Here is a 12,918-nt window from a genome sequence, read left to right on the forward strand (position 1 = left end):
CAATGACTCCATTGATGGTTGCCTGAGGTAACCTTTGCCAAGCCACATCCACTGCTGTGCGCAGATCATCGATGGTTTGCGCCATTGGTCCTCTGTTCATGCCACGTACAATGAGATTCCAGAGGTGTTCTATGGGATTCAGATCTGGAGAGGCTGCCGGCCAGGGAAGGATGTCAAATCCATTCAGGCTATTAAGAGTTCGCCGTGCGACATGCGGCCTGGCATTGTCTTGCTGGAATACCGTGTTGGGTGCTACATGCAACAAGGGCAGAACAACGGGATACACAACTTGTGTGACGTAGCGGTCCAATGTCAAACTGCCGTGAATGTGTACCAGGGGCGTTCTGCGATCAAACATTATGCCACCCCAAACCATGATGCCCGGTGTAGGACCGTTGTGACGCTCGGCGTAATGGGCTGGTTCGTAGCGTTCTCCGGGTCGCCGCCATACCCGTCGACGGCCGTCATTTCTCCACAGACAGAAACGAGATTCATCCGTGAACAATACCCGATGCCATTGGATGGTCCAGGTACGATGACGATGACACCACGCCAGGCGTCTAGCCCTGTGTAAAGCGGTCAACGGTACCCCTGTTGCTGGTACCCGTGCACGTAACTGTACTTCATGCAATCTGTTGCGTATGGTTTGGGTGGACACAGATCCACCTGCTCCTGAAGGCAACCGGCTTCGGATGGCACGTGCCGTGGAGAAAGGGTCTCGAATAGTCAACTGGCGAATACGCCGGTCTGTGCGCTCTGACGTGCACCTGTGCGCACCACTTCCTCTTCGGCGTGCACGTAGACCTTCCTGAATCCATCGTGTGACACAACGTTGGATGGTACTCACGTTGTGCCCAACACGAGTTGCTATTGCGTGCAGCGACAAACCAAGTTCATGGAGTTCGATAATACGGTCACGTTCCCCGGTCGTTAACTGATGGTATTGAGCTCGCCGACGTCTCAGAGGCATTTTCTACGCTTTTTCGAAAGTCGCAAATGCTACGCAAAACCTCAGATGCCGTTTATGAGAAGGGAAAGTTGCTGGCCTTTATAGCCCGAATATGCGTACCACGTGATCAGATGCGTGCGCAAATTTAATCATTTGCATATCCATCTCACTACTATCGCTCCTGAAATTTGCATGACGCTACGTGCATTATTTCTTGGTGTTGCAATTTCACTTTTGAGGAGTGTATGTTTTCAAAAAAATATTTGAACTATGGGTGCATAATTCTTAAAAGCTCTTATTTGTACGAATTTTAACTTAAGCCTTTAAAACACCATGTAACTTCGAGTTGAATCATGTAAAAAAAAATCGATTTTCATAAATTTTCTTTGTGGTTGTTTTATCTTTAATTGTGTTGTTACTTAGCTACACTGCACTTTATGTTATATAATTGAATGCAGGACCCGCGATAAAGATTTCAACTGATTAAACAATAAATTAGCTAAATATCAAAAGTATTCACCAATTCTCGAAAGTCTTCGCCAGATGCAAATCTTAAAAATTTCTTATGATTAATTTTTTCCCTAAAGAAAACTATTTTAAGGTCGTTTGCTTCTGGCTTATATTATTTGAACCCAAATCTGATTGGTTACACGGCGCGTGTACCGAAAATTACTGTAATCGAATAAAAAAATACTGATTTGTCTAGAAAAATTAATTTGGACATAATTTTGAGGATCGAGTTAAATAAATATTTTTCTCTCCAGTGGAAGAAAACATTCGCCAATATTTCTTCAAAAACAGTATTTATTCGCCAAATTTACTATTTCATCGCATTTGGGGAAATGGCAAATGCTTAGCATAGCCCCTGGAATGCGTTAGTAGATATAGAACTTTAATTAATAATGTAATTTCCATGGAGAAATTAATATCTTTATATATCTAAAAATGAAAGGACTCAATGGAAGTATTTCAACGATTAAATTTCAACAGAAGCAAAGTGTACTCAGGAAAACATTTCAACAACTTTTCTTTTCATTTCAAAAATTTACATTACATTATGCATAAATCAGCTAGTTCATTTGCAAGGACAATTGCCCACTTTTTCTCCTTCAGGATTTACACAGTAGCATATGCCATGACCTCGATATTGCCGAGCAGCGTATGTACCATCTGCATTACAGGAAGGACGCGGCATGTCTCTAACACCCTGTTTAACTGAAAGTTATAAAAAGTAAGGTTATGTCTAGATATTAAAAAGAAGAAGAAAAAAATCTTTATAAATGGATGAAGAATCTACAGTTCATAAAATAAAAAAGATATCACCCTGAACACCTTTTGTTTTAATAAACGGATTTTTACGAACTAAATGCGATCTGAAATATGATAATTAATTAGGATTTACAATTAAATTAAGAATACGTTAAGGAATCAAACACAAAAATGTACAGTCTCCGAATAAATATATACTGTTTTTACCCCATAATAAGAATTTTTGACTTTTTGTAATGGAGGAGGGGGGAGGAACAGAAATCTAGAAAGTATGGTTCTGATAGTTCAGTTAAAAATAGAACATACAGGGTATAAAAAAATTTGGAAATGGTCAAATATCTCGAAAAATATACATCGGATTGAAAAAGTGAAAATAGTTGCATTTCACATTTTTTAAATAATCCAAATGATATCAAGTTCGATCTTTCAGTAATCGAGAAAATTAAAAATGGTACAAACTATTTAAAATAGTAGTGACTTAAAAATAAAAATAAATAAACCTAAAACTGCTTCAATATTTTTTTTTCGAAAACAATATCGATAAAAATTGTTTTCAGCATGTCAATTTTTATCTTTTTAGCCTTTTAGGTCCCGAAATTCGCATTTTCAATCAGCTTTTATCCCATTTATCTTTTATCCTTTTACAACGTCATCTGTGAAGCTACAACTCAAAAGAGTTACTCATTTCTGGAAAATCCGAATCTGCAATAAAAAATAACGATTCATATTTAAGATTTCAAATAGGATAACATCACACCCCGGGGGGTATTAAGATGGAGTTTCGAATCATTGGATACCTTTTAAAAATTATTGAATGTGTCTAGTTTAACTTTTTGATTACGATGAATACTTTATGAGATAATTGACAGTTTCCAAATGTTTTTACTCTCTATACGTGCTTTGGTAACCTTTTTTATTATTCAGTTTTAAAAAAATAAAGCACATGTGTTCTAGTATTTTCAAAAAATACATTTCTCGGCAGAAAACAAGTACCAGCAAATACTATCAATAGATATTTACAAAATCCTTCAGATTAAGACGATTTAATGAATTGTTGGATAATTTTAAAAACATAAAGAAAATTTATTTCATAAGCAAAAATGTGTGGAAAGTTGTAAATGAATAATCATGATTAATAAATATTAAAATAGAATATGTTTACAAATACAAGAAATTGAGTTTTATTTTTCATTCACACCACAAGTCTAGCATTAAATTTTGTTTTGAATTCCTTATCATCTATAGAAAAGTTTTAGGAAAAAAAATCCCTTCAACTTAATAATAATATTACTTACACATTTTTTTCGCTTCTTCCAGTTTATCTTTACAACTTTCGGCCTTCAAAACAGCAAACAAGCAAGCAATTAATACAAGGAATCCGTAAAACTTCATTTTCCCTCTAAAATCAATAGAACACTAATTAGCCTAATTACAAAAATAAAACTTTTTATATAGAGTATTTTTTAAAGACAAACGAATAAAATAATTCTGAAGTCTTCTTTAGCTTTGGATTTTCGATTGCATTTTAAATTTTAGTTATTTCGATTTAGTTTGTTTTTAACATATTTTTGATGGTAGAGAATCGTTCTTCTATTATGAAGTATATACGGCTTTGACCCTTTTATCAGGACTGGCTGAAGGAAGAAGAAGCTCTTCCCAACACATGCACTTTCCACGTTTTTACTACTACAGAGTACGTATTCGTACTAATACGTGATGTATTTTGTGAGTACCGTATTGAGATCACGAGATTAGAAAGGTTCGTTTCATATGTGATACTGTGATTCGTGAAAATCCGCAAGATCACGTTCCTGAAGGGGTTAAAAAAGTATAGCTGAAAAAAATCATGTCTGGTTTTAAAAAACTGTTTCTCTTTTTTTTATTTTTAAGTTTGGATTTTGGCAAAGAATCATTCTTTAGTCTATTATGCACTGTATAACTTCAGAAATTCATTGATTTAAAACGTTTATGTATAGCTTTAGTAAATAGCTTTAAAAATAGTTTTTTTTCTTCTTTTTTTTTTGAAAAGTTGTTGCATTTTTAATTTTAGCTTTCCCGATTTAATTTGTTTATATTTTATTAAATTTTTGATTGCGAAGCATCATTCATAAATCTATTACCTTTTAGGAAAGATGAAAAATAATTGTTCTGCTCCTTAGAAGGGCAGAAATAGCATATGATTACTTTAAATGCTTATGATTTTTTTTCCTCTTTTCAAAGATTAAAGGCAATCATTTAGTTTTGGATTTTGGCGCTGTATGCTGTGTTTTTGCCTATTTGAATTAGATTTCTATTCATATTTATTTATTTAATTTTAGAGCTAATGAAAATCAATTTAAAAAAAGCAAATATCTTTTGAAGGAAATTCTGGGCAAAAATAAAAATGTTTTTGTTTTTTAAAAAAAAAATTTCTTCTGAAGACAAGCAAGCGCGTAATACTAAATAACCATTCAGAAATGGCTACAGAAGCCGAAATCAGGGAAATAAAAACCATATAGTTAAGGAAGTAGTATATTTAAAATTTGATTTCTCAGTAACTATTCAACCGATTTCGCTTGAATTTTGTATTTTGTTATGTAAAATTATATGCTTTAAAATGATTTAAAAATTGTATACCTTGCAATTCAAAATTGTATCGAATATTAATAAATAAAATAATAAAAAAAATAAAAAATATTTACTAAAATTTATTTTTTGCATGGATTTATCTTTGGATAAACGAATTATAGAACTGTGTGCAAAAATGTTTCAATTCTCTTAAAAAGTTTTTGAGATACGGCGTGATAATCAAAAAGTTCTTTTTAATTTTTTCTTTATTTCCAATGAGCTGCACAATCAGTCTTCCCAATGAGCAGACCTAGTGCGTTCTCCAGAAGTGGCATCCACTCCTTCAGGACCACCACAATGGGTGAGATACCGTTGGCCATGTTAATTTGAACGTCTAGTTTCTGCCAAACTAGATGGCAGCACCGAGACTCTGTTTGGATGCTAAAGTGCACTAGGGATTCAATTTTGCCGGAAATGCCAAGAGCCAATAAGGCACTCCAGGGATCTTTTACATGCCGCATAATCATACGACATGGCCGCTGAGGATCCCGAAAATCCGATGTCTGGGCCGGGAATCGAACCCGCAGACTTGGGCTCAGAAGGCCGATGACAAACCAACTGCGTCACCCAGCCAACATACGCAAGAAGTAAAATTAACATTAATGGGTTCAAACTTAGGATCGATCTCCTGACCAAACTATGCGAACCATATTTCCCAGATTCTTATTTATTTATTTTTTAATTGAGATTGTAGTTGAGATTAAAATTGAGATAAATATTTTTCTATTATAGAATAACCATTAATATAATAAAACGTTTTAAACGACACTTTAAATACTAAACTTATACAAAAATATTTCGGACTCACTGTTTCTTGTATGTACGAACTAAGAGTTAAACACACGATTCTAACAAAATGGGGCTTTTTATTTTTATTGTAATTTATATGAAGTCATAAAGCAAGTACCCAAAAGAGATGGATGACGTAAGACATCGTTTAAGCACGTGTATATTACAATTAGTAAAACTTATATCCTTTCTTCTCTAATTGTTAGAAAAATACACTAAATTTTAACAGGATGCTTAAAATTGCTCAAAGTAACTGGTTAAAATTAAATGTTATATTGTTTTTTATGTCATAACTGAAAAAATTGGCCTAATCCCAAATTTTGTAAGCATTATAATTTTCCTTTCCGACTTTTTTTTATTACTAAAGTTTTAAATTATAGGATTACGCCTGCGCAAAACCAAATTTAAGATATCCCCTCATTGTTTTATTGTTTTCAGCACTGTACGAAACAAAATAACCTTACAAAAGTGCTTGAATATGAAACTTACTCAATGTTGGTTTCAAAAGTTTTCCAAGTGTTCTAACAACAGATATTTTTTGTACATCTAATAGATAAGTTAAGGGTATATATATGAGTAAAATTCATGTAATTTTCTAAGTTTATTTACGTAAAGTTTATTACGTATACTTTACTTATCGAATGATAACAACAAATAGTATAAAACTAATAGATATATATATATATATATACACAGTCCAGTCACATTAATGTGACCACCACCTATTTTCGACGTCAACGTGAAATAACCAATCACAGAAAGCAGGTGGCAGCACATTACAGTGGAGTGTATGTATAGGATGTCCTAGGGCATCGGAAAGCATTTCAATCGTTGACGTAATGCAGAAGCGTAGTGATTTATCCGACGTCAAAAAGGGCATGATTATGGGCTTTTCAGAAACGGTTAATTTTGTGAACTGTTTGAGTGCCGCCGTGGTAAAAGTATACCATGTATGGCAAAATGGCACTCTTCAAAATAAGCAGCGTGGCACATGTGGTGCACCACGGGCTATAGATGACAGAAGCGAGCGAAAGATGTGTTCAGGCGAATAGACGTGCAACTGTTGAGCAACTGACCGCCCAGATGAACCAAGGGGCCACCAAGAGTGTATCCTCAATAACTTTTCAGCAAACGTTGCTGCTCATGGGCCACAGCAGCAAACCCCTGGTTAATGCACCTATGCTGACTGCTGTTCATCGGCGACGAAGGCTGGAATTTGCACGCCACTACCGCAATTGGACGTCCACAGAGTGAAGACAGGTGGCTTTTTCCGATGAATCACGTTTTATGCTCCATCGGACAGATGGACGTTGGCGTATACGGCGTGAAACGTCTGAAAGCGAACACCCTGCAACAATTGTCGGAAGGATCCAGGCTGGAGGAGCGAGCATTATGGTTTGGGGAATGTTTTCCTGGCATTCACTGGGTGCACTCATCATTGGGGAAGGCACGATGGATCATCACAAGTACGCATCTGCCCTTGCGGACCATGTCCACCCCTACATGCGAATGATTTTTCCTCAGAATGATGGCATCTACCAGTAGGACAATGCGAGGTGTCATACAGCTCGGAAGTGTATGTGCGTGGTTCGAAGAGCACCAGGATGAATTTACCGTACTCCCCTGGCCAGCAAACTCACCGGATTTAAACCCAATCGAGAATCTGTGGGACCACCTTGATCGGGTTGTTCGCGCCATGGATCCTCAACCGCGTAATCTAGCGCAGCTGGCCACGTCACTGGAATCGGCATGGCTCAACATCCCAGTGAATATCTTCAGAAATCTATTTCACTCTCTTCCTGCCCGTTTCGCAGCGGTCCGCTCTGTCAAAGGTGGTTATTCAGGCTTTTGACAGGTAGTCACATTAATGTGACTGGACTGTGTATATATGTTACGGTGAATGACCGAAATCGGTGATTGTTGACTTTCACCGGTGAATGTTGACAATCACATAGTCGCTTTGGTGAATGTCCGAAATATTTATTACATTCAATTTGATATGAATTTATTCGTGGATATAATTACATTTATTCGATATTTTAATACTTACTGACGATAGATCAGAAGAAGCATCAGTGTTTGGAGTATCGGGCCATACATTCACATTTGACCGGTATACATTTTCTCTGTATACCCTACACTGATGTTTTTTTAAGGCTAAGTGCCACTGCCCGGTATACCCTACACTGATGTTTTTTTAAGGTCAAGTGCCATTGCCCGGTATATATTTGCCCGATACTCTAAACACTGATGTTTCTTCTAATCTATCGTCAGTGAGTATTAAAATATAGAATAAATATAAATATATCAAATAAATATAATCCCACATATCCTATAAAGATGGATAGGAAGAATTAACTTCTAATATTGTCTAAATCTTAGGAAAGCGTTTAATTTAATTGTTCTATTACAATTCAAAAGAGTGCTGTTAGTTATGAAAAATGAATAACGTTTCTTTTCCTTCATTTATTAAAATAAAAACTGCTTTGATCCTAGTATTAGTTATGGTTTTACAATCAAATCCGTGCTTCGCTCGTTGACAGGCTGTAGTAGCGCTATCCTTTTTAATCCGATTTGTTTCAAATTTCAGAAACTTCATTTATTTCTGTATTTTCCATTTTACGTATATAATTTTTTTTATCAAACTAATATATTAAATGCAAAATGTCCTAAAATTCAGGGATTAACAATTAATTCTTCAAAAACTATAAACGGAATTTTAAAAAACGGTGCCATCTGAAGAAAAAACAACATTGTTGTACATTGCGCAACAAGAAAAAAAAGGATTACCCTAGATCAGTGTTTCTTAGCCTTTTTGGTGTAATGAACCCCTTTTAAAATTTTTTAAGAAGTCACGGACCACCCAATGTGAAAAAAATTATTGTAAAAAACATCAACTATTAGAAAACATTCAATTTTATTATTTTAATAGTATTCAAAATTTTTAACGTAATGGTTGCTGCTGCTTTTCCTTAATTAATAAATTGGATTGGGGGATGGTGTTCGACAAAGCAACGCACATATCATGCTCAACATTCAATCGATTTCGATATTTTGATTTTATTGTCACAAGTGTGGAAAATCCCGCTTCGCAAAGATTCACTGTAGCAAATGGAATTATAGCTGCCATAGCTCGCTTTACAAGCAATGTGCAGGCTTCCAAACATTTTAAAAATTAGGAGTAGTCAGCGGACCCCCAAAATATGACTCATGGACCCCTTAGGGGTCCATGAACCACAGGTTAAGAGACCCTGCCCTAGATGATTTTTGATTTAACGATCGGATCTTCCTATTGTAGAACTTAATCTTAATGGTTCGCAGGAGAAGACCTCAAATATGCTAATATTTAGTGCGGACGATTTTTTAAGAAACGAAATCAACAAGAACGTATTTTCTCAGAATAAGCATATCATTTTTTCGACGAATTTGGATTTCTGACCCCCAAAATATAGCGGGTAGTAGCAATCTGAGAAATACGGTCCCAATAGTTTGGTGGTCAGGAGAACATTTCTAATGCTTGACCCCTTAATGCTAATTCTATTTTTTGTATATTTCGTAATATCTCGAATCCAAAGATAATTCCAAGCAAAAAATAAACTTTCAGTGAATATTCATAATTTTTTTATTATTTTATGTAATAATAGACAAAACAATTTTGAACTGAGTATAAAGGTGTACAATTTTTTATATCATTTTGAAGAATGTAATTTTACTTGGCAAAATGTCGAGTAGTTCCTGAGAATTCAACTTTTATAAATTTAGTATGAGTAAAATTCGATTTCTTAGGAACTATTTGACTTATTATGTTCAAACTTTGTATACTGCCATCTAAAATTATATTGTTAAAGATTATTTAAAAATGTGGGTATCAAAGGAATATAAAATTTTTTTGGCTATTATTAAATAAAATAATAAAAAATAATAATTTATAAAAGTTATTTTTTGCATAATGCATAAATAAACGAATTTTATAATCATGAGAAATTTTTTTTTAATTCACTTAAAAATTCCCCCGACATATGATGAATTAAGAAAAAAATAGAATTAACATCAAGAGGTCCAAACTTTGAGCTGCTTTATTGCCCAAAGTATTGGGGCCATATTTCCCAGACTGTTTATCTTGAGAAAGTGCATTTTTGTCTATAATTTCGTAACTTAAATTATCGTTTGCTCTAATTAAATAGAATACTTGAGGTCATCTCCTCAGAACAATAACAATGAGTCCTAAAACGTGATGATCTCGATATTGAACTATAAGTTATTCAGGGTAGTACAAAGTTTCTTCCATTCCCTTTTTTTGCTCTCTGTACTTGGTGTTAAGCTTATAACTGAAAATTGTAGGAGCTCTAGTGCTTGCAGACATGAAAAACGTCCATTTGAGGAACGTTCTCGTATGTTTTCATAAAAATATTTCAACCATGGGTGCATTAATGATAAAAGCTCTTATTTGTACGAATTTTGACTTAAGCCTTTGAAACAGATAACGTCGAGTTGAACTATGTAAAAAAACTTTTTTTTATAAAATTTCTTTGTGATTGTTTCATCTTAAGTTGTGTTGTTACTCAGTTACGCTGATCTTCATGTTATATTAATGAATGCAGGGTCCGCGATAAAGATTTCAACTTAGTAACCAGTAACTTAGCTAAATATCAAAAGTATTCACCAATTTTTGAAAGTCAACGCCAATTGTAAATCTTAACTATTTCTTATGATTTTACGGTAGTTTGTCTCAGGCTTATGTTATTTGAACCCAATTCTAATTGGTAATGCAGCGCATTTACCGGAAATAACTGAAATCGAATTTTAAAAAAAACTGATTTGTTAAGAAAATTCGTTTTGACGTAATTTTGAGGATCGAGTTAAATATATATTTTTCTTTCCAGTGGAAGAAATCATTCGTCAATACTTTTTCCAAGACTTATTTTTATTCGATAAATTGGCAATTTTATGGCATATGTAATGTTCCCATAACAAATCAATACCTCTGGGGGTACTGGATTGGAGATCGATCGTTCTCAGATTCAGGTCAAAATTACGATCTGTGGATCAATGGGTCCGTCCTATAAACGGGCGTGACGAATGATGTGACAGAAGTCGAATTCTTGGCCCTAGATGGCGCCACTGGAAAACAAGAACAATCGCCCTCCCTCTGCCTAAACAGGCATACGCCAACAACAACAACATGGCATATGTAACGGTGACAAATGCTTAGAGCGGGCCCCGGAATGTTGTATTAATTTCGATGTAGAAATTAGTTTTTTTATATATTAAAAAACGAAATTAGACTATGAAAGTATTTCAACGCTTAAATTTCAAAAGGAGCAAAGTGCACTCAGAAAAGTATTTACTTCAATAACTATTTTTTTTCCATTTAAAAAATTAACATTGCATTATGCATAAATCAGATAGTTTATTTACAAGGACAGGCTTTGTTCACTCTTTCTCCTTTGGGATTTACACAGTAGCACCTTCCAAAGCTTGAATATTGCTGAGCAGAATATGTACCATCTGCGTTACACGATGGAACGGGATAGTCTTGAACACCCTGTTTAACTGAAAGTTTAAGAAAGTAAGGTTATGTCTAGATATAAAAAAGAGAAAAAAATTCTTCATTAATGGATGAAGAATGCACAATTCATAAAATAAAAAAGATATCACCCTGAACACCTTTTGTTTTAACTGTAGGGAATCTACCACTACAAAATTATAATTACAATTCACTGGCATGCAAGATGTGTTAACTCGATTCTATGATGGGGTACCTTTTCATAGATGAAGTTTGACATGGTCGAAAGCTACTATCCCCACATTGGTGGTGACCTTCGGACGTGATGTGAACACGCCTACCTTGGCAGTAACGCTCACTTCGATCTGAACGCACCTACTTCGATGGATGGTCCACATTGAACAGTTGACTTGCTACTTGTGACTGCGACATCGTCCTCCTCACGCTGTTGCTTCTCAGTCTCGATCTCTCACAACGTTGGCCTGTATACACTCGACTGCTAAGGGCAACACAGGAGCGACTACAACCGTGAAGTTGATACACCTCTCACATTCAGCACTCAAAAAGACGGTGATCTTAATACAGCTCTCGCGACTTCTCCCAAAACAGCAATAAATCAACTAGTGGTATTCTTTCATCGCATTCCATCACATATATAATTCTGGTGGGGGAGTACTGTAGGGAATTTAGCAGTACAGAATTACAATTCACTAGTATATAAGACGTGTTAACTCGATTCTATGATGGGATACCTTTTCATATATGAAGGTTGACATTGTCTGTAACTACTCTCCCCACATAATAAACGGATTCCTTATGAACAAACTGCTATCTCAAGTTAATTAGGATTAATTGGCTAATTAATTAGGATTAATTGGCGCCAGGGGTGATTGTGGGGTGACTTCATTATGAAACCCTATTTTTTATTGCAGATTTAAATTTTCCAGAAAAAAGTTGCCCTATAACTCAATTAGGGTTATAGGGTAACCCTAATTGAGTTATAGGTATTGAGGTATAGGTCATTTTGCTTCACAGATGACGCTGTAACCCCGAAAATTAAAAAGGGGGTTAAACTGCTTAAAATGGTGGTCACTAAAAAATAAAAAGAACTTTTTTTTTCCTAAATAATTAATAAAATATTTTTCTGATATTTGTCTTCTTAGTCTTAGCTAAATCTCAAAATGCGCCATTTTAAACAACTTTCATTCCATTTAGCTTTTATCTCTTTACAACGACATCTGTGAAGCAAACAGTATTAACCTACAACTCAAAAGGGTCACTCATTTCTTGAAAATCCAAATCTACAATAAAAATAGTGGTTCATATTTCAGATTTCAAATTGGCCCCCATCCCACCCCCGGGTGGGTAAAGATCGACTTTGGTAGCATTTTGATAGCTTTTAAAAAATATTGAATATGTCTAATTTCACGTTTTGACACGATGTATATTTTGTGAGGTAATTGGCTGTTTCTAAATTTGTTACGCTGCGTATGTACTTTAGTATCATTTTTAATATGAAGTTAAAAAAAAAGAAACACATGAGTTCCAGTATCGTCAGAAAATACATTTCTCGAAAGAAAACAAGTAGGGGAGAGTCGGGTAGCCCCGCTCGCTTAAGGAGTATTGCTTATATTTCTGTATAATACTGAGTAATAATCAACATTTTTGTATGTTTCTATTGTTTTATCATCCAATTAAATAATGCAAAAAGAATAAACCAAAAAAAGAATAGTTAAACTTAAAAAAATAGAAATTTAAAAAAACATGTTTTTCAGCTCTTTTCAAAATGTGTCGGGTA

At 34.7% G+C, this 12,918-nt stretch overlaps 2 long non-coding RNA genes across 2 annotated transcripts in view; both read right to left on the minus strand.

Annotated features, from left to right (window-relative positions):
• Positions 1-1,959: 1,959 nt before the first annotated feature.
• On the minus strand, positions 1,960-6,150 carry LOC139426941 (uncharacterized). Its single transcript, XR_011638065.1, has 3 exons — positions 6,104-6,150; positions 3,514-3,617; positions 1,960-2,164 (listed from the first exon to the last, which is right to left on the minus strand). It is a non-coding gene; the product is annotated as an uncharacterized lncRNA (long non-coding RNA).
• Positions 6,151-10,941: 4,791 nt separating this feature from the next.
• The window catches only part of LOC139426930 (uncharacterized), an 11,510-nt gene continuing 9,533 nt past the window's right edge, over positions 10,942-12,918 (minus strand). The window contains exon 3 of the long non-coding RNA XR_011638054.1: positions 10,942-11,167. This is a non-coding gene — a long non-coding RNA (uncharacterized lncRNA). The remainder of the gene's footprint in view (positions 11,168-12,918) is intronic.

This window comes from Parasteatoda tepidariorum, chromosome 10, assembly GCF_043381705.1.
Source record: "Parasteatoda tepidariorum isolate YZ-2023 chromosome 10, CAS_Ptep_4.0, whole genome shotgun sequence".
NCBI classification, from domain to species: domain Eukaryota; kingdom Metazoa; phylum Arthropoda; class Arachnida; order Araneae; family Theridiidae; genus Parasteatoda; species Parasteatoda tepidariorum.